The sequence below is a fragment of the Suricata suricatta genome, chromosome 14, assembly GCF_006229205.1.
Source record: "Suricata suricatta isolate VVHF042 chromosome 14, meerkat_22Aug2017_6uvM2_HiC, whole genome shotgun sequence".
Lineage (NCBI taxonomy): Eukaryota > Metazoa > Chordata > Mammalia > Carnivora > Herpestidae > Suricata > Suricata suricatta.
In genome coordinates this window covers 68,818,255-68,843,301 of record NC_043713.1, presented here as the reverse complement: position 1 = coordinate 68,843,301, position 25,047 = coordinate 68,818,255, and the positions used below count along the sequence as shown (strand labels likewise).

The following is a 25,047-nucleotide window of genomic DNA, read 5'->3' as shown; positions in this document are numbered from 1 at the left end:
TTTTGGCATGCCTGGGTAGCTCAGTTGGTTGAGTGTCCAACCTGGGCTCAGGTCATGATCTCATGGTTCATGAGTTTGAGCCCTGCATTGTACGCTCTGCTGTCAGCACAGAGCCCACTTCAGATTCTCTCTCTCCTTCTCTCTCTCTGCACCCCCCTGCTCATGCTCTCCCTCAAAAATAAATAAAAAACATTAAAATATATACATTCTTCAGTGATGTTTTTTCAGAACTGGAAATGTTAATATAACTTTTAAAGTGACTTTTTTTATAGATTAAAAAAATTTTTTTAACATTTTTATGTATTATTGAGAGACAGACAGAACATGAGCATGGGAGGGGCAGAAAGAGGGGAAGACACAGAAGGAGGATCCAGGCTCTGAGCTGTCAGCACAGAGTCCAACGTGGGGCTTGAACTCACAAACTGTGAGATCATGACCAGAGCCCAAGTTGCACACTTAACCGACTGAACTACCCAGGAGCCCCAGAGTGAAAAATAAAAAAAGTTCAAGCCCTGCGTCGGGCTCTGTGCTGAGAGCATGGAGCCTGGAGCCCACTTCAAGTTCTGTGTCTCTCCCTCTGTCTCTGCCCCTCCCATGCTCACAGGGTGTCTCTCAAAAATAAACAAACATTAAAAAAATAATAATAATAAAAAAATAAAGTATTGCCTAAACTCTTAAAGAAATGGGGGGAGAAAAAAGATCAGGGATTTGCACCAGAAAAAGGTTTGGGTTTTCCCAAATTGGTACCCACCTCTGTTAAAGATAACTACGGACACAAAGGTTGAATTATTCACTGAACTTTCTATTTCTCACTCTTTCAGACACCTCCTACAGCCACAAGCACAGTGCCTGACACAAAGTAAATGTTTGATAAATGCTTATGAATGAATGATGGGGATCTGCCAACTTCAATTCAAACCAATATAACTGGATAAAATATTGTATTAAAGCAAACATTTTCAGCTTGGACAGATCTCAATTAAGGGCTGTGAACTTCTAAGACAATACAGTGAAAGGAAGAATCTGGAGCCAGAGGGCCTAGTGTGGTGCTCAGCTCTGCCACTCACTAAGCCAGGGTCCTCACATGCAAATGGAATAATTATGTCTACGCTTCCTTTGTTATCAGAGTAATTTTCATTTTTTATTTTATTTTTTTTATGTCTTTATTTTATTTTGAGAGAGAGAGACAGAGTGTGAGCGGGGGAGGGGCAGAGAGAGACACACACACACAGAATCTGAAGCAGGCTCCAGGCTCTGAGCTGTCAGCACAGAGCCTGAAGCAGGGCTTGAACCCACGGACTGTGAGATCATGATCTGAGCCAAAGTCAGACACTTAACCAACTGAGCCACCCAGGCACCCCTATTTTTATTTTTTAAAGTTTGTTTATTTGAAAGAGAGAGAATTCAAGTAAGGAGGGGTAGAGAGAGAGAGGGACAGAGGATCCAAAGTGGGCTCTGCACTGACAGCAGAGAGCCTGATGCAGGCTTGAACTCATGAACTGCGAGGATCATGACCTGAGCCAAAGTCAGACACTTAACCAACTGAGCTACCCAGGCACCCCCAGAAAAGTTTTCAAAATGAGACTTTTGCTTTTGCTTTCATGCAGTCAGTAAATCCTTGTTAATACAGATTCTATAAAATCTCATTCAGATTTTACCTGAGGTTGAACTGAGGAGCTATATATAAAATATTCTGAAAGTAGAATATAAAAAGAAAATGAATGATAAGATTTAACTAATTAATTAGAAAACTTTTAAAAATAAAGTTTATTTATTTTGAGAGAGGTAGAGAGAGAAAGAGAATGCAAGAAGGAATGAACAGGGGAGGGGCAGAGAGAGACTCTCAAACAGGATCTGCCTGCCACGCAGACTCTGACATGGGGCTTGAACTCAAGAACCACGAGATCATGACCTGAGCCAAAGTCAAGAGTCAGACACTTAACTGACTGAGCCAACCAGGCACCCCCAAAGAGAAGAGTTTCTAAGTGTTTAAAAACATCCAGCTCATACTTGACAAAGCTTCTCCTTTCAATAGGAGGTCCCAAGGAGGACCATCAGGAGAACATATATATGATAGAACAATTATGGTTTAAAATAATAAGACCAAACTGATGACATCATTTTGAATAATATGTAAGATTGGCTTCTACAAATCAGGTTTGTGTGCTGAGCCACCTGACATTAATTATCAGAGCAGTTTGGGAAACATCTGGAGAATGGCCAAGAACTATGCTCAATGATAAGTATAAATCAGACTGGCTGCTGTCCTCAAGAAGTCTATGGTCTAGTGAGAATTAAACTGCCATTAAAAAAAAAAAAGCATCTCACACTGAAAACCACCGCTGCAGAGATGGCAGTAAGTAAAGACACGTAATTTTCCTGGGCTCTTGCCTGGGATTCACTCCCATATTCAGAGAGCTATGTCTTTAAAAACTCCCTCCATGCCTATCCCACAAGGCACTTCTGAGGAACAACTGAGAGCATGGATATTAAATAATCAGGTGCTATAGAGACCACCAAGGGAGTCAACCTGGTGACTGGTCCCAGGGTGGAATGGCCAGCCAGGCTCCTAGGCCATTTCCACAGAAACAGGCCTTAGCCTGCTGCTTCTGACCTCTGAGTCCTTAGGCCAGCCCGGGGACAAAGGGACCACTATTCAGTTGTGCTTTCCTCACACTGCTCAATGAAGAGACAGACTCATGACATCTCAGCTGATGTGAAGAGTAGAAAAGTAGGGTCCACAATAGTTATGTGGTAGTTCGGCTACTTCTGAGAATCTTCAGCCAAAACCCAGTTGGTAGCTTCTTCCTTTCCTTAAATACTACATTTCTGGCAGTCATTACTTGGTTACAACACCAATGGCACAGGCAAAGAAGAAAAAATAAATAGATTTCATGAAAATTTAAAAATTTTATGCATCAAAATACACCATCTAAACAGTAAAAAGGCAACTTACAGAATGGGAGAAAATATTATTTGCAAATCATATATCTGAGAGATATATAGAAAATTCCTAAAACTCAACAACAAAACAATACCTTTCAAAAAAGGACAAAGGACTTGAATAGACATTTTTACAAAAATACACAAGTGACCAAAAACAACAACCATCACTATCGGAAAAGTCCAAGGGTTATCTAGGTGACTCAGTCAGTTGAGCATCCACTCTTGATTTCTGTTCAGGTCATGATCCCAGAGTTATGGGATTGAGCCCCACATAAGCTCCATGCTCAGTGTGGAATCTGCTTGGAATTCTCTCCCCTTCCCTCTGCGTACCACCCCCTCTCACATTCACGCACTTGTGCTCGCGCTCTCTCTCTCTCTAAAAAACAAAACAAAAACCACATATATATGTACACATATGCATGGATGTATATATTCAGGAAAAAATCTAAATCAAAACTATGAAATACTACCTCATACCCATTAGACTAGCTACTATTAAAAAAACACAGAAAATAACAAGTGTTGGTGAGGAGGTGGGAAAACTCAAAACCTTTGTGCACTTTTGGTGGGAAAACAAAATGGCACAGCTGCTATGGAAAACACTATGTCAGTTCCTCAAAAATTAACAACAGAATTGCCATATGATCCAGCAATTATGCTTCTGGGTATACATATCCAAAAGAACTGAAAGCAGGGTCTTGAAGAGATATTTGTACACTCATGTTCATATCTGTATTCACAATAGCTAAAAACATGGAAGCAACCCAAGTTTCCATCCACACATAAATAAATGGATAAACACAATGTAATATATGCATACCATGGAGCATTATTCAGCCTTAATAAGGAAGAAAATTCTGATACACACTACAACATGGATGAACCTTGAGGATATTATGCTAAGTGAAATAAACCAGTAGCAAAAAGACAAGTACTGTAGTACTCCACTTATTTAAAAGTTTTTTTTAATGTTTATTTATTTTTGAGAGACAAATTGCAAGCAAGGGAGGGGCAGAGAGAGAGGGAGACAAAGAATCTGATGAAGGCTCCAGGGTCTAAGCTGTCATGTCAGCACAGAGCCTGATGCGGGGCTCGACCTCATGGAGTGCCAGATCATGACCTGAGCTGAAGTCAGATGCTTAACTGACTGAGCCACCCAGGTACCCCTGTAGTGTTCCACTTATATGAGGTATTTAGAGTAGTCAGAATCGTAGAGAGAGAAAGAACTGTGGTTACCAGGCATAAGTGAGAAAAGGGACTGACAAGTTATAGCTTAGTGGGTATAGAGTTCCAGTTTTGCAAAATGAAAAGTTCTGAAGATGGATGATGGCCACACAACAATATGAATGTACTTAATACCACTGAACTATACACTTAAAACTGCCTAAGATGATAAATTTTACGTTACGTGTATTTTACTACAATAAAAAAAATGGAGGGATGCCTGGGTGGCTCAGTTGGTTAAGCGTCTGCCTTCAGCTCAGGTCATTATCTTGTGGTTGGTGGGTTAGGTCCCCACATCAGGCTCTGTGCTGACAAGTCAAAGGCTGGAGCCTGCTTTGGATTCTGTGTCCCCCCCCCCCTTCACTGCCCCTCCCCTACTCGCCTGCATGTGCGCATGCACGCTCGCTCTCTCTTAAAAATAAACATTTTTTAAAAATTAGAAAAAAGATCCCTATATTTCCACAAAACGTAATTTATCATATGATTCCCTTAACAGAAAGTATCTACGGGGGCACCTGGGTGGCTCAGACAGTTAAGCCTCAGACTTTAACTCAGGTCATGATCTCACGTTCGTGGGTTCGAGCCCAGCGTCGGGCTCTGTGCTGACAGGTCAGAGCCTGGAGCCTGCTTCTGATTGTGCGTCTCCCTCTCTCTCTGCTCCTCCCTGCTCATGCTCTGTCTCTGTTTCAAAAATAAATAAAACATTAAAAAAAAGGAAAAAAGAAAATATCTACAATAGGGGTGCCTGGCTGGGTAAGTTGGTGGACCATGACTTTTAATCTCAGGGACATTTTTCAAGCCCCATGATAGGTGAGGCGCCTAGTTTAAAAAAATGAAATAAAAATGGGTGAATGCTGTCTTTTAAAAAAAAAGAGAAAAAATCTACAAAAAACAAATTCACAGAGACCAGAAGTGGATTAGAGGTTACCAGGAACTAGGATGAGGGGCAAATGGGAGGTTATCGTTTAATGGGTATAGAGTTTCTGTCTGGGGTAATGGTAAAGTTTTGGAAAGATAGGGATGCTGGTTGCACAACATTGTGAGTGTACTTAAATGCCACTGAATTGTACACTCAAAAATGGTTAAAACAGTAAATTCTGTAATGTATATTTTACCACAATAAAAGTTTTTAAAAAAGAATCTGGGCTCCTTATTAGAAAAACCGAATTTCCGGGGCGCCTGGGTGGCTCAGTCGGTTGAGCCTCCGACTTGGGCTCAGGTCAGATCTCGCGTTTGTGGGTTCGAGCCCCGTGTCAGGCTCTGTGCTGACAGCTAGCTCAGAGCCTGGAGCCTGTCTCCAGTTCTGTGTCTCCTTCTCTCTCTGTCCCTCCCCCTCTCATGCTCTGTCTCTCTCTGTATCAAAAATAAATAAAACATTAAAAAAATTAAAAAAAAAAAAAGAAAAACCGAATTTCCACTGAGAACGTGCTGATTAATTGTTGTATATACAATAAGATTTACTGACTTATTGAATAAGTGAATGGTCAAGTAAATGAATCAGAAGCAATGCTTACAGAAAAGGCTGGCAAAAGCATGGAGACATTAACATTACAATGCTAACAGGAAAAAGCAAGCTATAGAAATAAGTGCAGTGAATGATTCTAACCACAGAAAATATACACAGTGGGGGAGAAACAAGGAAATAAAGCAACCGTAATAAATCCTCTCCTCAGATAATGGAGCTGAAGACAGTGAGGGGTGGGAAGGGAGGGAAGCTTTTCTGTAGTTTCCAAAATGTCTAAAATGAATATATATTACTTTCACAATTAAAATGACTGTTTTGTGCCCCTCACCCAAAATAGTTTTAACCTAGAACTTACTGATTGTTTCTAAAAACAAGTCCTGATGTTATTTGTCCTTTTTAAGGCACTGTGATACCAATTAATAAGGGGAATGTGGCTTATTAAAAACCAAAAACTGGGGCACCTGGGTGGCTCAGTCGGTTAAGCCTCCGGCTTCGGCTCAAGTCAGATCTCACGTTCGTGGGTTCAAGCCCCGCATCAGGCTCTGTGCTGACAGCTAGCTCAGGGCCTGGAGCCTGCTTTCGGTTCTGTGTCTCCTTCTCTCTCTGCCCCTCCCCCTCTCATGCTCTGTCTCTCTCTGTATCAAAAATAAATTAAAAAAATTTAAAAAAACAAACAAACCCAAAAACTAAATGTGGAGAATTTATTTAGGTTGAACGAAACCTCTCTATTTCATACAGTCCTAATTCCTTGCTAAATAGCCCACACTTTTTTGCATCATCGTTCCAACCCTAGGATGAACACTGAACAAAGAAAAATGTAATGGTGGTCAGCAGACACCCGCCTCCCCGCACCCCACTAACACCTGCAAAGATACCTCTCTATAACCTCCTGACACAATACTGCATAATTCAATGCACAAAGACACAAAATGACTGGTTCAAAGAAGTACAAAACAGAACTTATTATCAATAGATTATCAATGTAGCTGACCACCATGTCTAATCTGATCAATGCACACATATCTTTTGATATAGTTGGTCATGTCCTTTAATTTCTCTATTTTATCATCTGCCTAACTACACTTCTCTCCACCACATTATTAAGAGTATATTCAATATCTCCAGAGATAACTTGTCTAGTACCTACTCCAGCCACTTGCTTCTCTAAGCTTTTTCTTAAGATTTTGTTTTCTACCCAACTTCACCAAGCCACTTCCGTAGCCATGCCCTAAAATTTGTCATTTACTATTACTGGACTATTAAAACATGTATTTCAGGGGCACCTGGCTGAGTCAGTTAGTAGTGCATATGACTCTTGATTTCCTGATTTCATGAGTTCATGCCCCATGTTGGGTATAGAGTTTACTTAATTAAAAACAACAAAGAAACACATGTATTTTAGTAGTTTCATCATCTGACCATCACTTCCTAAATTCTAGCAAATTTCCTTCTACTACTTATTCAGTTTGATAAAACTTCAAATTACTGGGATGGCTAGTTCATTAACTTTACCCCCTTTTTACTGTATATCAAGACTCTTCAAGTCCTTACTTCCCTTTGATCTCATTTACATCTCATGGTCCATCCTTTTATCCATATGCATACCTACATAATTTCCTTCCCCTCCCTTAGTTTCCATCAAAGAACTTACTTTAAAAAATGTAAATCACCTGAAATCACTGCTGCACTATATGCTAACTCAGATGTAAATTTTAAAATAAATAAATAAATATTAGAAATAAACTTTATTATCACAACCATTAAAAAATGTAAATCAGTAAAATAATGCATTCCTATTTATTGATATATAAATATATATGCCCATGGTTTGTGGGTTCGAGCCCCGCATCCGGCTCTGTGTTGACAGCTAGCTCAGAGCCTGGAGACTGCTTTGGATTCTGTGTCTCCCTCTCTCTCTGACCCTCCCCTGCTCGCACTGTCCCTCTCTCTCAAAAATAAATAAAAAACATTAAAAAAATTATCACATTAAAAACACCCTTACTATTGGTACACAAGTATGGTGAGGTAAAAAAGTAAAATTAATATTCGTTTAGTTTACTGAAGCAAAACATTAGAAGCACTGAAAATTAAAATGTTTTCTTTCTTTGTAAAAACTTACATTTAAAAAAATATTTTTAAAGTTTATTTTACTTCTTTATTTTCAAGTTCATTTATTTTAAAAGAAACAGCAAATAAGGCGAGGGGCAAAGAGAGAGGGAGAGAGAATCCCAAGCAGGCTCCCCGCTGTGAGCACAGAGCCCTATGTGGGGCTTGATCCCCTATACCATGAGATCATGATCTGAGCCAAAATTGAGTCAGATACTTAGCCAACTGAGCCACCCAGGTGCCCCTATTTTATTTATTTTGAGGGAGGGAGGGAGGGGGAGAGAGAGAGAGAGAGAGCGCGCGCGCACATGGGAGGGACAGAAAGAGGGTGAGATAGAGAATCTCAAGCAAGCTCCACACTGTCAATGGGTAGCCTGATGTGGGGCTCTTATTCATGAACCAATAGATCATGACCTGAACCAAAATAAGAGTTGAACATTTAACTGACTGAGCCACCCAGGTGCCCCATCTTTGTAAAAACTTTTTTAAATTACTGGTTTATTTTTTAATTATATGTTTAAGATAATCTGGTTATAGCCCAATGCTTTGGGGTCAAAAGAGAAGGCATGGGTGCATCGGTAGCTCTGCCACCATGAACAGCTGTCGATATCATAAGTCCAGAGTGTCCCAAACTACCACTGACTCCTCTACTTCCTGCCTGTGACCAGACAAGCACGAGAGTAGCTCCCAGATGGCAGGATCCCCTAGTAGTCTTATCACATTTTGAATAATTCTGTAGGACCTCTTTTACTTGACCATGGCCACCCCAGCTCTGCATGATCAGCAGTAGTAGTTGACAAGTTCTGAATGGTCAGCAGTTTCAAAGGACAATTACTCTATGCCTCAGCATGGCAAATCCAACTCCATTCAGATCAGGATGCTACTGGCAGTGCCTCATAGTTTGCAGTTCAGCCCACTCTGAGTTACTTCAAGGGGCTTCAGGGAATCTGCAAACTCTTTGAATATTTGCATGCAAAATTGTGCATGATAACAAATTATTCAATTACAAAATGGGCAAAGGATTTGAATAGACGTTTCTCCAAAGAAGACACACAGATGGCCAATATGCACATAAAAAGATGTTCAGTATTATCAGTCATTAGGAAAATGAAAATAAAAACTACAATAAGATGCCACTTCACAACCACTACGGTAGATATAACAACAACAAAAAGGGACAAATACAAGTGTTGAAGAGGATGTGAACCCTCACATATTGCTAATGGGAATATAAAATGGTGCAGCTGCTGTGGAAAACAGTTTGGCAGTTTCTCAAAAAGTTAACCGTAGAGCTGCCATATGATCCAGCAATTCCACTCCCAGGTATATACATCTAGAACTGAAATTACATTCAAATGAAAATTTGTAGATGAATATGCAGCATTGGTTATAAAAGCTAAAAGAAAGAAACAGCTAAGTGTTAATTAATTGATGAGTGGATAAACGAAATGTGATATAACCATACAATATTATCCATCAATTAAAAGTAATGAGTACTGATAAAGGACACAACATGGATGAATCTTATGAAAACATTATGCTTAATCAAAGAAGTCACATAAAAGGCCACATATTGTAAAAAAGGGGAAAATAAGGAGTGACTGCTATACATACAGATTTTCTTTAGGGGGACATGAAAATGTGATGGTTGCACAACCTTGTGAACATACTAAAAACTACTGAACTGTACTCTTTAAAATGGTGAATTTTATGAGGCACGTGGGTGCCTCAGTAGGTTAAAAATCCAACTCTTGATTTATGGTCTCACAGTTGTGAGATCAAGCCCCTTGTTGGGGTCTGCATTATCACTACAGAGTCTGCCTGGGATTCTCTCTCCCTCTCTCTGCTCCTCCCCCCTTCTCGCATGCACACATTCTCTCTTTCTCTCCAACTACACAAACAAACGTTTAAAATGGTGGATTTTATGATATATGAATTCTATTTCAAAATAAATTTAAAGACATTCTACAAAATAATTGGCCAGTCCTCTTCAAAAGTTTATAATCATGAAAGACAAAAAAGACTGAAGAACTGTCTCAGATTGTTACTCATTAAGAAGTATCGAACTGACAACTAAATGCAATGTGGGAAACTGGATTGGATCCTAGAACAGAAAAAGGACATTAGCAGGACAAATGGCTAAATCTGAATAAAGCCTGTAGATTAGGCAGCAGTACTGTATTAATGTTAAATTTCTTATTTATTTTTAAAATAGTTATGTAAAACATTAACATTAGGGAAAGTGGGTGAAAAGTATACAGGAAGTTTGTGTATTACTTTTGTAAGTCCAAAATTATTTCAAAATAAAAAGTTAAAAAATGTACATGGTATAAGTCAGAGGCTGGCAAGTTTTTTCTGTAAATGCCATATAATAAATATGTTAGACTTTGTGAACCATATGGTCTATGGGGCAACTACTCAATTCTTCTGCCAAAGACAATCTGTAATTTAATGGGTGTGGCTGTGTTCCAACAAAATCTTATTTATAGTTTTACGTTTCTTTTAATTTTCACATATCACAGTACAAGCACTGGGGCACCTGGATGGCTCACTCGGTTAAGCGTCAACTTGCCTCAGGTCATGATCTCAGGGTCAGTGACTTTGAGCCCTGAGTTGGGCTGTGTGCTGGCAGCTCAGAGCCTGGATTCTGTGTCTCCCTCTCCCTCTCCCTCTCTCTCTCCCCCGCCCCAACTCATGCTCTGTCTGTCTCTCAGAAATGAATAAACATTAAAAAAATTAATTTTCACATATCACAAAGTGTCATTCTTTTTTTTAATGTTTATTTTTGAGAGAAAGAGGGAGAGTGTAAGCGGGGGAGGGGCAGAGAGAAAGAGGGAAAGAGATCAGAAGCAAGCTCTGCTCTGATAGCAGAGAGCCTGAAGTGGGGCTCAAACTCACGAACTGGGAGACTATGACCTGAGCCAAAGTCAGACCCTTAACCAGTTCAGCCACTCAGGTGCCCTGAAAATATCATTCTTTGGATTTATTCTCCACCATTTAAAAATGTAAAATCTATCCCATGTCATCAAAAAACAGGCAATGGAGCAAGATTTGGCCCATAGAGCATAAAATGTAGACTCTCCAGGCCAGAATTTGCCAAAGTTAGGAGCACCTGGCTGCCTCACTCGGAAGAGCATGTAATTCTTAATCTTGGGGTCGTGAGTTGGAGCCCCACGTTGGTGTAGAGATTACCTAAATAAACTTAAAAAATTTTTGCCAATGTGTGCTTCAATTAAAAAAAAAAAAGTGTTTCAGAGGTGCCTGAGTGAGCATCTGACTTCAGCTCAGGTCACGATCTCACAGTTAATGGGTTTGAGGGTCTGTGCTGATAGCAAGGAGCCTGCTTTAAGAGTCTCTGTCTCCCTCTCTCTCTGCTCCTCCTGGGCACACTCTTCCTCTCTCAAAAATAAATACAACATTTTAAAAAAGTGCTTTACATCAACTAAGTTTAACAACAGTACATTAAACAAGATGAGACATGTTTCTTTATCATAAGATATCTCAGTGCCTTTAATGTGGTACCATACACTGAGAAGTTCCAAGAAAAGATAACAATATACAGCATTTTTGATTTTTTTTTTTTTTTTTTTTTACTGTAGAACACTTTTTTTCAGAGGCATCTCCTCAGACTAGTGGCCTGGAGAACACAGTTTGGAAATGCCAATTTAGATACTTTTTGAAAAGGAGATTTTCAGATTAAGGAGTATTAAAGACATCACCCAATTACAATTATTTTACCCAGCACCTGGGTAATATCTGAAAAAGCATTTTGGAACTTTTTTTTTTTAACCCTAGGAAACACAAACAAAGCAGGACGGTGAACACACACAGGAAGTCTTGGCTCAAACCCAATCTATTTTGGTGGGTGGAGGGGATATGAGCAGAATTAGGTCATAATATTGAATCTTTGTTCCATAGGGCAATGTAAGCATTCTTACAGGTTTTGAAACAGTGATCTGCTTAGAGTTTTATAAATCACAAAATAGGAACTTTGACAGCTGATTAGAAAACTAAAAGATACGATAAAATCATTATCTGTAGTTTATGTTAGTGAAGATGAACTGGCAAATCATGTCCCTAAGAGGACTAGTTTTAAATGCCCGATAAAAGTTAGCTGACAGACTGCAAAAGCTCTTTCACCAGACACAAGGGCTAACTGGAGAGGGGATTAAAGAAGGATTTATGTCCCGGGGAGGGAAGACTGGCCTGAACAACCCTGAGGGGCCCTTCTGACCAGGGGTCCTCAATTCTGTGATCCAAAGAGTTCACTGGCTTCTCGTGATCAAACACAAAGTCTTTAGCAGCATTTCCAAGTTATTCTAAGAACATAAGCTACAAACCAAGAGGGTGGAGAATTTCCTTAGTTATTCAACAAACATTTAAGAATCCCTTATCAGATGTGCCACTCCAAAGTCCTTGAAAAGAAGGATGGTGCACATGACAAACAGGAACAGACTGCATTAATTCAGACCCACTTTCTAGAAAATGTAGGCTGATGGGGATGGAGGTGTCAAGAAGAGAGGCCAGAAAAAAAGAAGTCAATCAGCACCAGAAAAACTCAGAATAGTTACTCAGAATCAGACATTTCAAATTGGAAAGGACTGCCATCTAATATCTATAAACCTCCTTCAACAGGGAGTTCATTACCTTTGAAGGCAATCCATTCCATTGCTGGTCATCTCTGACCAGCATTAAGTTCTTCTATGAGTCAAAATCTTGTCTTCCTGTAGAATCCACCTATTGGTCCTAGTTCTGCCTCTCAACCCCAAAGATAAAAGAGATAAAAGTGGAAGCGCTCTTCACCATAACAGTTTTTTCCCCGTTTTTAAAGACAGTTTCCTTCCACTGATCTCTTTTCTGGGCTAAACATCCCAATTCTTCCAAAGATGTGGAACAGGCTCCAGCTGCCTCAAACCAAAGAATGGACAACTAGTTCTCACAACAGGAAAGCACTTAAAATCATGGGCTTCAAACATCAGTATGTACAGAAACCCTGAGGTGTGCGTTCAAAACTCAGCTTCCCAAGTTCCAACCCAGATTCTAATTCATAGGTCTTATCTGAATCCTGCATTGTAAAGCATGTATCCCAGGGCATTTCAAAGCAGACAGTGTAAGAACCATATTTTGATAAACACTGCCCTCTTTTACAAATGAGGAAACTGAGGCCCAACAAAGGGAATGGATTGGGCCCATAACGCACAATAAGCTGTATGTGACAAAGTCTCGAACGCGCTGCCTTACTACCAAAACCAACTCTATTCACCACGCTTCCCGGCCCTGGCCTCTCCACTCGCGGTAAAAATCATAAAAGCACATCCATCCGAGAAGCAGCCTCAGGCCAGAGACAGAGAGTGAGAATGAGTCCCTGGAAAGGAGAGCTTATGGGAGCCCTTTCCCTTCTCGGGGCCTCAGTTTTCCAAAACTGTAAAGAGGACGGTAGACCACAACGCCAGCTCGAGCTCTCTGCTGGGGCAGGGCCGAGGTTGTTGTCTCTGAGCTGCTCGGGCAGGTGTCTCAACCCGTCGGCCGGGATAAGGCAGAAACCCTGCCCGCGTCTCTCAACCTCGACGGCCCCTACGCTGCCACCCCAAACCATCATGGACCTACCTCTATTCAGCTAATGCTTCTGAGGACACCCCGGCTTCTCCGTCCGTCGTCCGCCCCGCCACTCAGTCCCTTCAGGCTGTCGGTAAAACCTGCGATTCCCACCTACGCGGACTCCGGTCACCTGACACAGGACCGCCCCTCTCCTAGGGACTTCCGGCCACAACCGGAAAAGGTTGATCCCCAGCGCTGTTCCCCGCCAGGGTCGGCTCTAAGGTTCCGCCTGAGAGCAGAGAACAGAGAAACGGAGACTGGCAGCCTTTCTAAGAACCTGGGTCTGGGCAGGGAAAGTACCAGATAAGCTTGAAACATCTTGTTGCACTAGAATGTACGGAAAATGGACATCAGAATGATGGGAACATGTCAAAGGACACGAGAGCTAACGGGCTGAGCATCAAAATAACAATGATAGTGACAGAGTAGAAGAACTAATTGAATAAAATGGTAACTCATGAGTCTTTACTGATAGAAATAAGGAAGTAAATAAATGGGGAGAAGGAAAATCTCTTCCTTTTTTAGTAGAATGCCAACTAACCAACATGATGTAGTTAGAAAATCAATTATGAATGATAAAAATAGAAGACGGGGCGGGGGGGCGCCTGGGCGGCTCAGTCGGTTAAGCGTCCGACTTCAGCTGAGGTCTCGATCTCACGGTTCGTGGTTCGAGCCCCGCGTGGGGCTCTGTGCTGACAGCTAGCTCAGAGCCTGGAGCCTGTCTTCAGATTCTGTGTCTCCCTCTCTCTCTGCCCCTCCCCTGCTCACTCACACTGTCTCTCTCTCTCTCTCTCTCTCTCTCTCTCTCTCTCTCTCTTTCTCTCTCTCTCAAATAAATAAAACATTTTTAAAAATTTAGAAAAAGAAGACTGGGATTATTTACACAGTCAAAGTCTTATAAATTACTGATTGATTATAAAAGGAAAATGGTAATTTTACAGAGGCATAACCTCGAAAAACAAGTGAATCAAAATAATCAAAGTTAACATTACCAATTATAGGTCAAGTAAAGATCTTGTGTCTCCCAATAAGATGCACTGGGAAGGACAAAACGTCTCTTCTGTGATATTTCTATCAAAAATGCATAACCCAAATCTCATGAGGAAGCATGACATAAACCCAAATCGAGGGCACTCTACAAAATAACTGTCCGTATTATGAAAGGAAGAGAAAGGCTGAGGAACTATCCTGGTTTGAAAAAGATTAAAGAGGCATGACAACAAAATGTAGTGTGTGATTGGATTCTGGACTGGGAAACCAGGAAGCACAATAGGTGTAATGTACAATATTGGGACAAGTGACAAATTTTTTTTTACAAGTGACAAATTTGAATATGGATGTGGTCTAGCAGTTAATGCATATTGTATCAACATTAAATTTTCTAAAGTTGATCACCGTACTGTGGGTATGTTAAGAGAATATCTTTATTTTTAGGAAATATTCACTGAAGTATTTAGGGATTAAAGGGCACAATGTGTCCAACTTGATTTCAGATTATTCGAAGAAAAGTGTGTGTGTGTGTGTGTGTGTGTGTGTGTGTATGCACGTGCGCTCGCACGCATTTGGGGGGATGATTAAGCAAATAAGGCAGATAAAGGGTACATGGGAGTTCCTTACATTCTTTTTGCAGTGATATAAAAATTAAAGTTTATTCCCCAAATGGGGGCTGTTTCTGGGTTTTAGCCAATTTACTTATCAAACATTTGTTTATATGCTAGGCACTGGTGAATACAGTAAGAGACAAGACAAGATCTTTGCTTTCATGCCTAGTGGGGAGAATATAAAATGTGATCACAAAGCTAATGGATTACTTATCCTGAAAATGACAATAGCTAACATTAGCTGAGCTGAAGTAAGCACACTCCACACAACAGTTCATTTGACCCTCCCAGCAGTCCTTTGAATGATTTTGGTGATTATCTCCATTGTACAAATGGGTAAAGACAAACTTTTTAAAGTTCACACAATTTTATCACTTAATTAAAAATTTCCAAATCACATGTTCATAAGTGGTGGAGATGCAATTTGCTCCCAAGCAGTTGTTCTCTGGAATTATTGACATCTTCATTGTTTCTGAGTAGGTGGTGAAGTTAGTAGATGAAATAAGCTCATAGATGAAATTCCTCATCTGCTAGTCTTCTTTTCAGGTTTCCTGTGAGTAACAAAGGAACTATTTCCAGGCACACAAACCTGGATCTGAGTTCAAGCTCTGAGAAAAAGAAAAGCAATCCCTGATATCCAGGAGCTGGGCTGACACTCACGGGTAAGTCTTGGTGTTCTCCTGTTCAACATACACCCTCCCCCTAAAGTATTTAACACAAGCTCAAATCCTAAATGTCCTTTCTAACACTCTGGTACGGAGCTATCCCTTCATTCCTCATGGTTCACACCCCCTGCTTTTCTGTAACCAGTAACAAACCCAGACTGACCAACCACAGGTGTGTTCCTCATGGTCTTTGATGGGAGGGCATTTAAAGTCCCTATGCTCACTAGCTATATGACTTTAGACGGGAAGTTTCACTTATAGAAGCCTCCATTTCTTCATCTGTTTAATGGAGAAGTTTATATCTACTGCAAATGGTTGTGAGGATATAGAACAGGCTTAACACTGAGTGACCTCTCAGTATACTTTAAAAAATTCCTACTTGAGCTACCTCCTATGAAAAAGTCACAAAGTACCATCATTATGAAAAGACATTGAAGCATTAGCTTCAGTTAAGACAAACTCGTCAATTATATTCTCCTTTGCTGTATTTGCTGGCTCATCAGGCAGACTTAAAGGCAAGAGTTAAACTTCTCCTTTGTCAGAAATCAGGTCATCCTCGTGGTCTCTTCTGGAAAGCAATAACCACATTCCTGAAACTTTAATGTTAGGGAACCAGCACTGTTTATTTCTTCATGTTCTTGTATTAAAGATGTTCCCAAGAAATAACAGAATTGGAACTACCAAACTTGGAAGCACTTCAGCTTCAAAAATATATCAAGTAATATCTTCCCTATTTTAGCACAATAAGGCACTTGTGGACCATAAAAGCACTGTTGGTGATGTTTGCATTCATCCTGCTAGGACCCAGCCTGGATTTTATATTATTTAATGCTTACAACAAATTATGCTGAATAAAAAATATTCAGTGGGAAAGAATAAATAAATAGAAATGTTCTGATTTCTTTCTTCACTAGCTCTGAGAATTCCAAGGGTTCTTTCTCATTTTAATAACTCTAACCTTTCTCTTGGCCCCTTCCCTCTTCCCCCTTACTCTCCTGACACTAATACTAATATTAATACTAATGCTAGCAGCTAATATTTGTTGGATGTTTATTGATGTGCTACACATTGTGCTAAGGATTTTGTGCAATTTAATCCGCACCCTCAAATTGTGAAGTATTACTTTATATGAGGCGCTAGAGGCCCAGAGAAGTTAAGCAACATACCCAATGCCACACAGCTGGTAAGACTCAAGCTCGAGATTGGAATCTGCCAGCAAAACCTGCTCCTGTTGAAATGCAGCCTCACCACCCAGGGCTGGAGTAGGGCCTGTGAAGGGATGGAGAGAGGGGTGGGCTGTAAAGGAAGGAAAAGGAGGGGCGGGGTTGGGGGTAGGGGGTTGGGAATCCATGCAGAGGCATTCAGATGTTCTCCAGAGTACAAGGGGGAGGGATGAAGATTAGGAGTACAAGATAAGTAGGAGGCCACTGCAGAGCTTCAGAGGGATCAGGAACCTCAGTCAAGGAGTTTAGGGGTCAGGAAGGTTGAATAGTGGGAAAAGAAAAGTAATTAGGTGGAGAAAGCTGTGATTAAGGACTTGAGGCCTCAGGTGTATATCTGCTAGGTGAGGAGAGGCAGAGGCTGGTAGACCTTCTGGCTTATTTGATCTGTTGAGGCTCACAAGTCCTTGCTCTTCTCTGAGCCTATTTTTTCCTCTGTTCAGTGCAGGGAGAGAAGATTCCAGGATCCTAGGAACCAGCCCAGTTCTGTTAAGGTAGCATCACATTTTGTTTTTAGTACTTAAAAAATGTTTTTTAATGTTTATTATTTTTGAGAGAGACACAGAGTGTAAGTGGGGGAGGGGCAAAGAGAGAGAGTGAGACATAGAATCCAAAGCAGGCTCCAGGCTCTGAGCTCTAAACCCTGAGCTGTTAGCATAGAGCCTGATGTGGGGCTCGAATTCACAGACAGTGAGATCATGACCTGAGCCAGAGTTGGATGCTTAACCAACTGAGCCACCCTGGCACCCCAAAGGTAGCATCACTTCTTCCTCCAGTCTCCTCACATGACGTAGGGAAGAATGTTCCCTGGGCCTGGCACATCCCCACCCTCATCCCAGGTTGGGGTCAACTTCCCCTCATGGGTGTAGGAAGCTCAGAGAGGAAGACCATGTTTGCAGACAGAAGGGTGAATAAGTCAGAGAAAGCGTCCCCTAATCCTGCTGAATTCCAGCCCTTCCACAGAGGAGGTTGGCTGGTTAGGAACAAGACCTCATTTGTTACCCAACCCGAGGCAAATGTGCAAATCTTGCTGCATGCCTTCAGGCATGTTACCAAACCCCTAGGCCTTAGGCTCCTTTCATTCTCTGCCAACAAGCCTTGCCCCAGACAGCTCAGAGTAAAGCTCTTCTGCCTCCTGCTGGGCTGCCAAAATGGTGACCCTGCTGACAGAGGGCAGAGTGAACAAGTCTGGGTTCCTAGGTTTGGGTCTGAATAGTATTATTTGTTTAGGGACATGGCCACTAAGTGGTATCAGGGCCATATTCTGGAATCTACTGGGAGCTAGATCAAGAAGACCTTATTCCTGGGTGATAGGCTCTTCCCAGAGGATTCTGGGATGTTCCAGGCCTTTCTAGACAAAGGTCTAGAGAACCAAGGACTGGCAAACTAATAAAGAAGAGGAAAATCTAGAAGGGACTAAGAAATCATGAGGTTCAACCCCTGGACAGTGTAGGGAGGGAGGGAGGGCACTCACTGGGCAGCCCTCTCTGCTCTTCACCTCTGGAAGCCCAAGAAGAAAGGGTTGAATGTTCACTCAGGGCCTAATAATATGTGCCAGACCTAATATATGCTAGGCATTATGGAGAGATCATTCTTTTTTGTTATTGTTGAACATTTTTAAAGAAAATTTTTAATGTTTATTTATTTTTGAGAGAGGGGGAGGGACAGACAGACAGACCATGGGTGGAGGAGGGGTAGAGAGAAAGAGAAGAAACAGAATCCAAAGCAGGCTCCACGCTCTGAGCTGTCAGCACAGAGCCCAATGAGGGGCTTGAGCATAGAACTGTGAGATCATGACGCGAGCCAAAGTTAGATGCTTAACTGACTGAGCCACCAGGTGCTCTGGACAATTTTTTTTTTTTTAACACTTATTTATTTTGAGAGAGAGAGGGAGAGAGAATCTCAAGCCGGCTCTGAGCTGTCAGCACAGAGCCCAAGGTGAGGCTCGATCTCATGAACCATGAGATCCTGACCTGAGTTGAAAACAAAGTTGGATGCTTAACTGACTGAGCCACCTAGGAACTTCTGGGAGATCCTTCTTAAAAAATTTTCTCAGTGAATCTTCTCAGTAGGTCTTGAAGGAAAGAATTGTTGCCTATTTTACAGAAGAGAAAGCTGAAGCTCAGAGTGGTAAGGAAATGTGGCCAATATCACACAAGGAAGTAGAGCTGGATTCCTAGCTTCAGAGTCCTGAAGATGAGCTAGAAGTCAGGTTGCCAGGTAAAACACACAACACCCAGTTAAATATGAATTTCACATAAATAAACATCTGGGACATAATTATACTAAAAAAGTATTTGTTGTCAGGGCGCCTGAGTGGCTCAGTCTGTTAAGCATCTGACTTTGGCTCAGGTCATGATCTCATAGTTGGTGAGTTCAAGCTCCACGTTGGGCTCTGTACTGTCAGTACAGAACCTGGACACTGCTTTGAATTCTGTGTCTCCCTCTCTCTTCCCCCTCCCCCTGCTCATGCTGTTTCTCTCTCTCTCAAAAATAAATAAACATTTAAAAAATGTTTTAAATTATTTGTTGTGTATCAGAATTCAGATTTCAGTTTGTGACTTTTTGCTAATCTAGCAATCCTAGGTCGAGGAGATGCCCATGACCCCAACATGAGAACAGGCAGAGCCTAGGACTGTGGAGTCCAGGAGAGAAGTTTGAATGACACTTTGACCGCCTCTCAAGTCTTGGGGACAAGTCCTGGGCACCAAGGCGACTTATTCTCTGCCACCTGCTATCTGGTCAGCTCCTGGTTAGTTAGGCGACCCTGGAAACTTTACTAGGGCCTGAGGGGAACAAAGACTTAAAGGAACAAAGATCCTCAGACCCTCAGCTTTTTCTTACCCAGCACTCCATCTGTTCACCTTCAACCTCTCCCATTCCAGGAAATTGTCTCATCCTTTGTCCATATGTTTTCAGGCTAGAAACCTGGAATTACTCTTTTGTTCCCCCTCAAGACTAGATATAACTTGCACACAGAAAGGTCAAAGTCTTAAATGTTCAGCTCCACAAATTTTCACATATGTACACACCCATGTAACAGCCATACAGATCAAGATACAGGGCTCTGATGTCCAGTACAGTGGCTTTTAGCCTCATGTAGCTACTGAGTGCTTGAAATGTGGAATCCAAATTGAGACACACAGTAAGTTAAAATAGCATATTTCAAAGACTTAGTATGAAAAAAAGAAGGTAAAATAGATCATTAATAATTTTAAAATATCAATTACATGTTAAAATAATATTTTACACATGGATTACACAAAAATGTGTCATTAAAATTAATTTCCCTTGTTACTTTCACTTTTTAAATTGGAGCTAGAAAATTCCAAATTACTATTGTGGTTCACACTAGAGTTATATTTTTCAGCACTGGTATAGATAGAGTCTGATTTATTCATCTGTGAAAAAGGACTCCAGGAGGTGGAGCTGATGTTCACACTGCCCAACTGTGGCAGAATAGGATGGGAAATCAGGTCCGTTTTAACCCTGAGCCCATGGTTCCCCACATGGACTGAGTAGATTGCCATTTGACCTCTTCCAAGGTGATATCTTCTTTGAGATATAAATCATTCTTTAGTGGGGACCTAAAGTACACTTGTCCATCCTGGGTTAGGGGCATCAAGGAAGAGGGGCCTTCCTGGAGGGGGTAATTGACACTTGGAGAATGAGTAGGAACAAACCAGGTGAAAAAGAGTGTTTGAGGCAAAGGGAATAGCATATACAAAGGCCCTAAGAGGAACAGGTGCTTGAGGAAATGAATGTAGCTCTGTGTTGCTGGCGCAGAGAAGTGGAGGCCTGGTAGGCCAGCCAGGCTCAGATCTGCAGGGTATGACAGACTCCAGCCTGAAGTTCAGGTTGGGTCAGGGGACAGACTTGGCCAGGTCTCTGTTTTAGAAAGATCAGGCCAGCTGCAATTTGTAGAAACCTTATTGTAAGAGAGAAAACTGAAACCCAGAGAGGTAAAGGGCTTGTCAGGGCTCCACAGCAAGTCAGAGGGTGGAGCCCAGGCAAGAAACGACCAGGCAGGTGCAAAAAGGGACCTGGGACTTGAAAATTCGACAGCCTTTGTTCAGTTTCTCTAAGAGGTGTTGGTTTTGGGAGCCCACCAGATGGCAGCAGAGACTCAACAAAACACTGTAGGCTCCAGAAAGGCCTACCCTGCTCTCCCACAGGACTTCCTGCTCCCATCTCCCTGGTTTGAGCATGAGAAGGCTCCTTCCTGGGACCTCTTGTCCAAACCCCAGAGTGACAGGAAGAATGCTGGGGATCCAGAGGCCCAAAGTCTGGTTCTAGCTCTAATTTCCATCTGCTGTTGACCTTGAGCAAATTCACAGATAAAACTGTGCTTGAGAGCTTGAGTCCTTGGCTGTAGAAATAGGAGATTTATTATTTAGTCTACCAGGGCCTGAATTCTGCAGTTAGATCCCTCCTGCCCTCCTGATCTTTCTTTTATGCTCCCCACCCACCCTCTTATCTTGTTGAGCGAGTTAGACTCCCAGGGCTGCTCAAGGACCTCAAGGGCCCGTCCAACCCCAAAAGGGAAGGAGGGGATGTGAACGAAGGTCTCTGAGTTAGAGCCAATAAACAACCCAGGTTTCAACCTCAACCAAAGAGTCCTGTGTAGAATGAAAAGGTGAATAAGCAGCAGAGATTTGGGCAAATCCAATATTCTCTCTGTGCCTCCTCTGTGAAGTAGGGCAAAGAGTTGCTGCCCTTCTTCTCTCACTTCACTGCTGGGCTGGGTTACCAGATGTAGCAAATAAAAACACAGGAAACCCATTTAAATTAGAATTTCAGATAGTCAAAAATTATTCACTGAGTTTTTGAAATTCAAATGTAACTGGCGTCTCTATTTTATCTAGCAACCTTACCACTTGGGCTTGGTGAGAATATAAAGGTCAAGTGCCATCTGAATAGAAGGGGTGTGATTCTTGCACTCAGTGTCATTCTGTCCCATACCCCAAGGACCTCTGTGGCCCCCATGTTGAGCTAGACAGAGCTCTCAGGGCCTATTCTGCCCCCTTATTCCTGTTGGGTTTTCTTACAGTTCTGGGGGTGGGATCTCATGCCACACGAGTGACTCATGTGGGCTATTCATGGCCTAATGTGAGGTTTCCCCCTCAGTAAGCTCCTTTTCCATTCCTTCCAGTTCTCTAATCCTTACCATAGCCCCTGGGAATTAAAAAAAAAAAAAAAAAAAGGTAAACATGAGCATATCAATAAATACATCATGGGGATTCAGCCAAGATAAGGAAGTTGCCCTAAGCTGCCCAGCAAGAGGAAGTGGAGCCAGAAATTGAATCCAGCATATGGATAAGGATCTACTGAACCTCTTAGAACCCTACTAGCAGGCTGGAGTCAGTTGGGAGAATAGAAGGATCCCACACTCTGCAGCCTGGGAAACTTGGCATTAAATTAGTCACATGGCAATCCTGCCTTGTTCCTACCTTCAAATCCCCTTTTACTTATCGAAGACTGCCCAGCCACTGAAGTACCTTATATACACTTACATTAATCCTCATGGTATAGGTATTATTCTCCTCTTTATTTTACCAATGAGGTACAAAGAGGCAAAAGGACTTGCCTAAGATCAGAAAGTAAGGGAGAAGATAGGACTCAAATCTGGGTCTGTCCTGGGCTTCTTCTATTCCATTACACTGCTTTCCCTACCTGAGGAATTGACTATACCTCCAGTTTCTAGGTAACTAAATCAATCTACAAACAATGACGGTTTTGTTTCTTCCATTTCAAACTTGACAATTTGTATTTCTTTTTCTTATGTTGTTGCATTGGCTGGGACATCCAGTAGCATTAATAGTAGGTACCCATGACATATACCTGAATCTTTCTCTACTAGTTATGTGTGTCAAAACAACAAACATTTATCATCTCACATAATTTCTGGAAGTTAGGAATTAGAGAGTAGCTTATTTGAGTGGTTCTGGCTCAGGGTCTTACAAGATTACAGTCAAGATATCTGCCAGATCTCTTCAAAGAAAATATGCAAATGGCCAGTAAGCATGAAAAGATGACCAGGTGTCAGAAAAATGCAAACTAAACCCATAATGAGATGCCCACCAGGATGGCTATAAGGTAGATAATGACAAAGATTGGCAAGGATATGGAGAAATCAAAATTCTCAAACACTACAGGTGAGAATGTCAAATGGTGCAGCCACATTGGAAATAGTCTGGCAGTTCTTCAAATGGCTAAAGATAAAGGCATCTGGGTGGCTTAGTTGGTTAAGTGCCTGACTCTTGATTTTGGCTCAGGTTATGATGTCATAGTTTGTGAGATCAAGCCCTGCGTTGGAAGCTTGCTTGGAATTCTCTCTCTGCCCCTCCCCTGCTATTGTACTCTCTTTCTCTTCCCCCCTCCAAAAGAAATAAGTAAACTTTAAAATAAATAAAGTGTTGTTTGGGTGGCTCAGTCAGTTAAGCATCTGACTCTTGATTTCAGCTTGGGTCATGATGTCACGGTTTGTGGGTTTGAGCCTCACATCAGGCTCTGTGCTGACAGTGTGGAGCCTGCTTGGGATTCTATCTCTCTCTCCTTTTCTCTCTGTCCCTCCCCTGCTCTCTCTCTCTCAAAATAAATAAATAAACTTAAAAAAAGAAAACAAACAAATGCTTAAAGATAGTTACCACATAACCCAGCAGTTCTACTCCTAGGTATGTGCCAAAGAGAAATTAAAACATATGTTCACAGAAAAATTTTTACCCAAATGTTTGCGGAAGCATTATTCATAATAACCAATAAGTGGAAACAATCCAAGTGTCCCTCAGCTAATGAGTGGATAAACAAAATATGGTATATCTATACAATGAAACATTATCCACTCTTAAAGAGGAATGAAGTACTAATATATGCTACAACACAGATGAACCTTGAAAACATTATTCTAAGTGAAAGAAGCTAGTCACAAAAGACCATATATTGTATGAGTCCATTTATATGAGATGTACAGAATAGGCAACTCTGTAGAGACATGAAGTAGCTTAGTAGCCACTTAGGGGAAGGAAGGAAGGAAGGCAGAATGACTATTACTGGTTATAGGATTTCTTTTTGAAATGATAAAAATGCTATGGAATTAGGTAGTGGTGATGGTTACACAACTTTGAATATACTAAAAACCATTAAGTTGTAGGTGAGCCTGGGTGGCTCAGTTGGCTGAGCAACCAACTTTGGTTCAGGTCATGATCTTGCGGTTTGCAATTTCGGCCCGGTGTTGAGCTCTATGCTGACAGTTTGCTCAGAGCCTGGAGCTTGCTTCGGATTCTGTGTCTCCTTCTCTCTCTGCCTCTTCCCTGTTCGTGCTCTGTCTTTGTCTCTAAATAATAAATAAATGTTAAAAAATGTTTTTTAATCCCATTAAGTTGTATACTTTAAATGGGTGAATTGTATAGTATGTGAATCACATCTCAATAAAGCTATTAGCAAAGGCAGTGGGGGTGGAGGAGGCCAGGTGGTACGGTTTTCATCTAAAGGCTTGACTGGGGCTTAAGGGTCTGCTTCCAAGTGACTCACTCGTTTGACTGTTGACAGGAGCCCTCAGTTCCTCACCACATGGGCCTTTTCATAGGGTTGCTTGAGTGTCCTCATGACATGTCAACTGGCTTCCCCCAGAGTGAGTGATACAAGAAAGAGAGCAAAAAGAAAGGCAAAATGCCTTCTATGACTTAGTCTCAGAAGTTATACCATGTCCACCACATTTTATTTATTAGAAACAAGTGACTAAGTACAGCTCACACTGAAGGGGAGAGGAAGTAGATTACTCCACTTTAAGGGAGGGGTATCAGAGAATTTGTGCCCATCTTTCAACCACCACAGCTTCTAATGTTGTTTAATTAGGTAGAAGCGTTTCCATGGTCCCTCTGACTCTTCATTTCTCTCTCTCTTTTCTACTCATAGTTTAATGAGCTGTTGAATTGGATCTACTGAGATATCTGGTTTTAAATACAGTTGTGTCTCACTATTTATTCCCTCAGACCTAGGACTAGGCTTAGTTTACACCAGGTATGTGTGGGGCTGAACTCCTACCTGGAAAGCTTGTGAGGGATGGTCCTGTGCCCACAGAGAAGACTGCCTTCTGGGCTTCCTCTCAGATTTCAGACTCCATCTGCCCATTGAGTTTCCTCTTCTGGTCTGTAGTGGGAGCTGCCTCAGCCAAATGGGTGGATAAATTCCCAGGTGTGGCAGCATCAGCATCTGTAGTAGCA

At 41.5% G+C, this 25,047-nt stretch overlaps 1 protein-coding gene and 1 long non-coding RNA gene across 3 annotated transcripts in view; one reads left to right on the top strand and one right to left on the bottom strand.

Annotated features, from left to right (window-relative positions):
* RNF185 (ring finger protein 185) overlaps positions 1–13,475 on the bottom strand; it is a 36,142-nt gene extending 22,667 nt beyond the window's left edge. For both annotated transcript variants that reach the window (XM_029922981.1, XM_029922980.1), the window contains exon 1: positions 13,349–13,475. The gene's annotated coding sequence lies outside the window, so the exon portion shown is untranslated. The remainder of the gene's footprint in view (positions 1–13,348) is intronic.
* A 2,061-nt stretch (positions 13,476–15,536) lies between these two features.
* LOC115277557 lies at positions 15,537–24,755 on the top strand. Its single transcript, XR_003902416.1, has 3 exons — positions 15,537–15,602; positions 17,269–17,319; positions 24,740–24,755. It is a non-coding gene; the product is annotated as an uncharacterized LOC115277557 (long non-coding RNA).
* Positions 24,756–25,047: the final 292 nt, after the last annotated feature.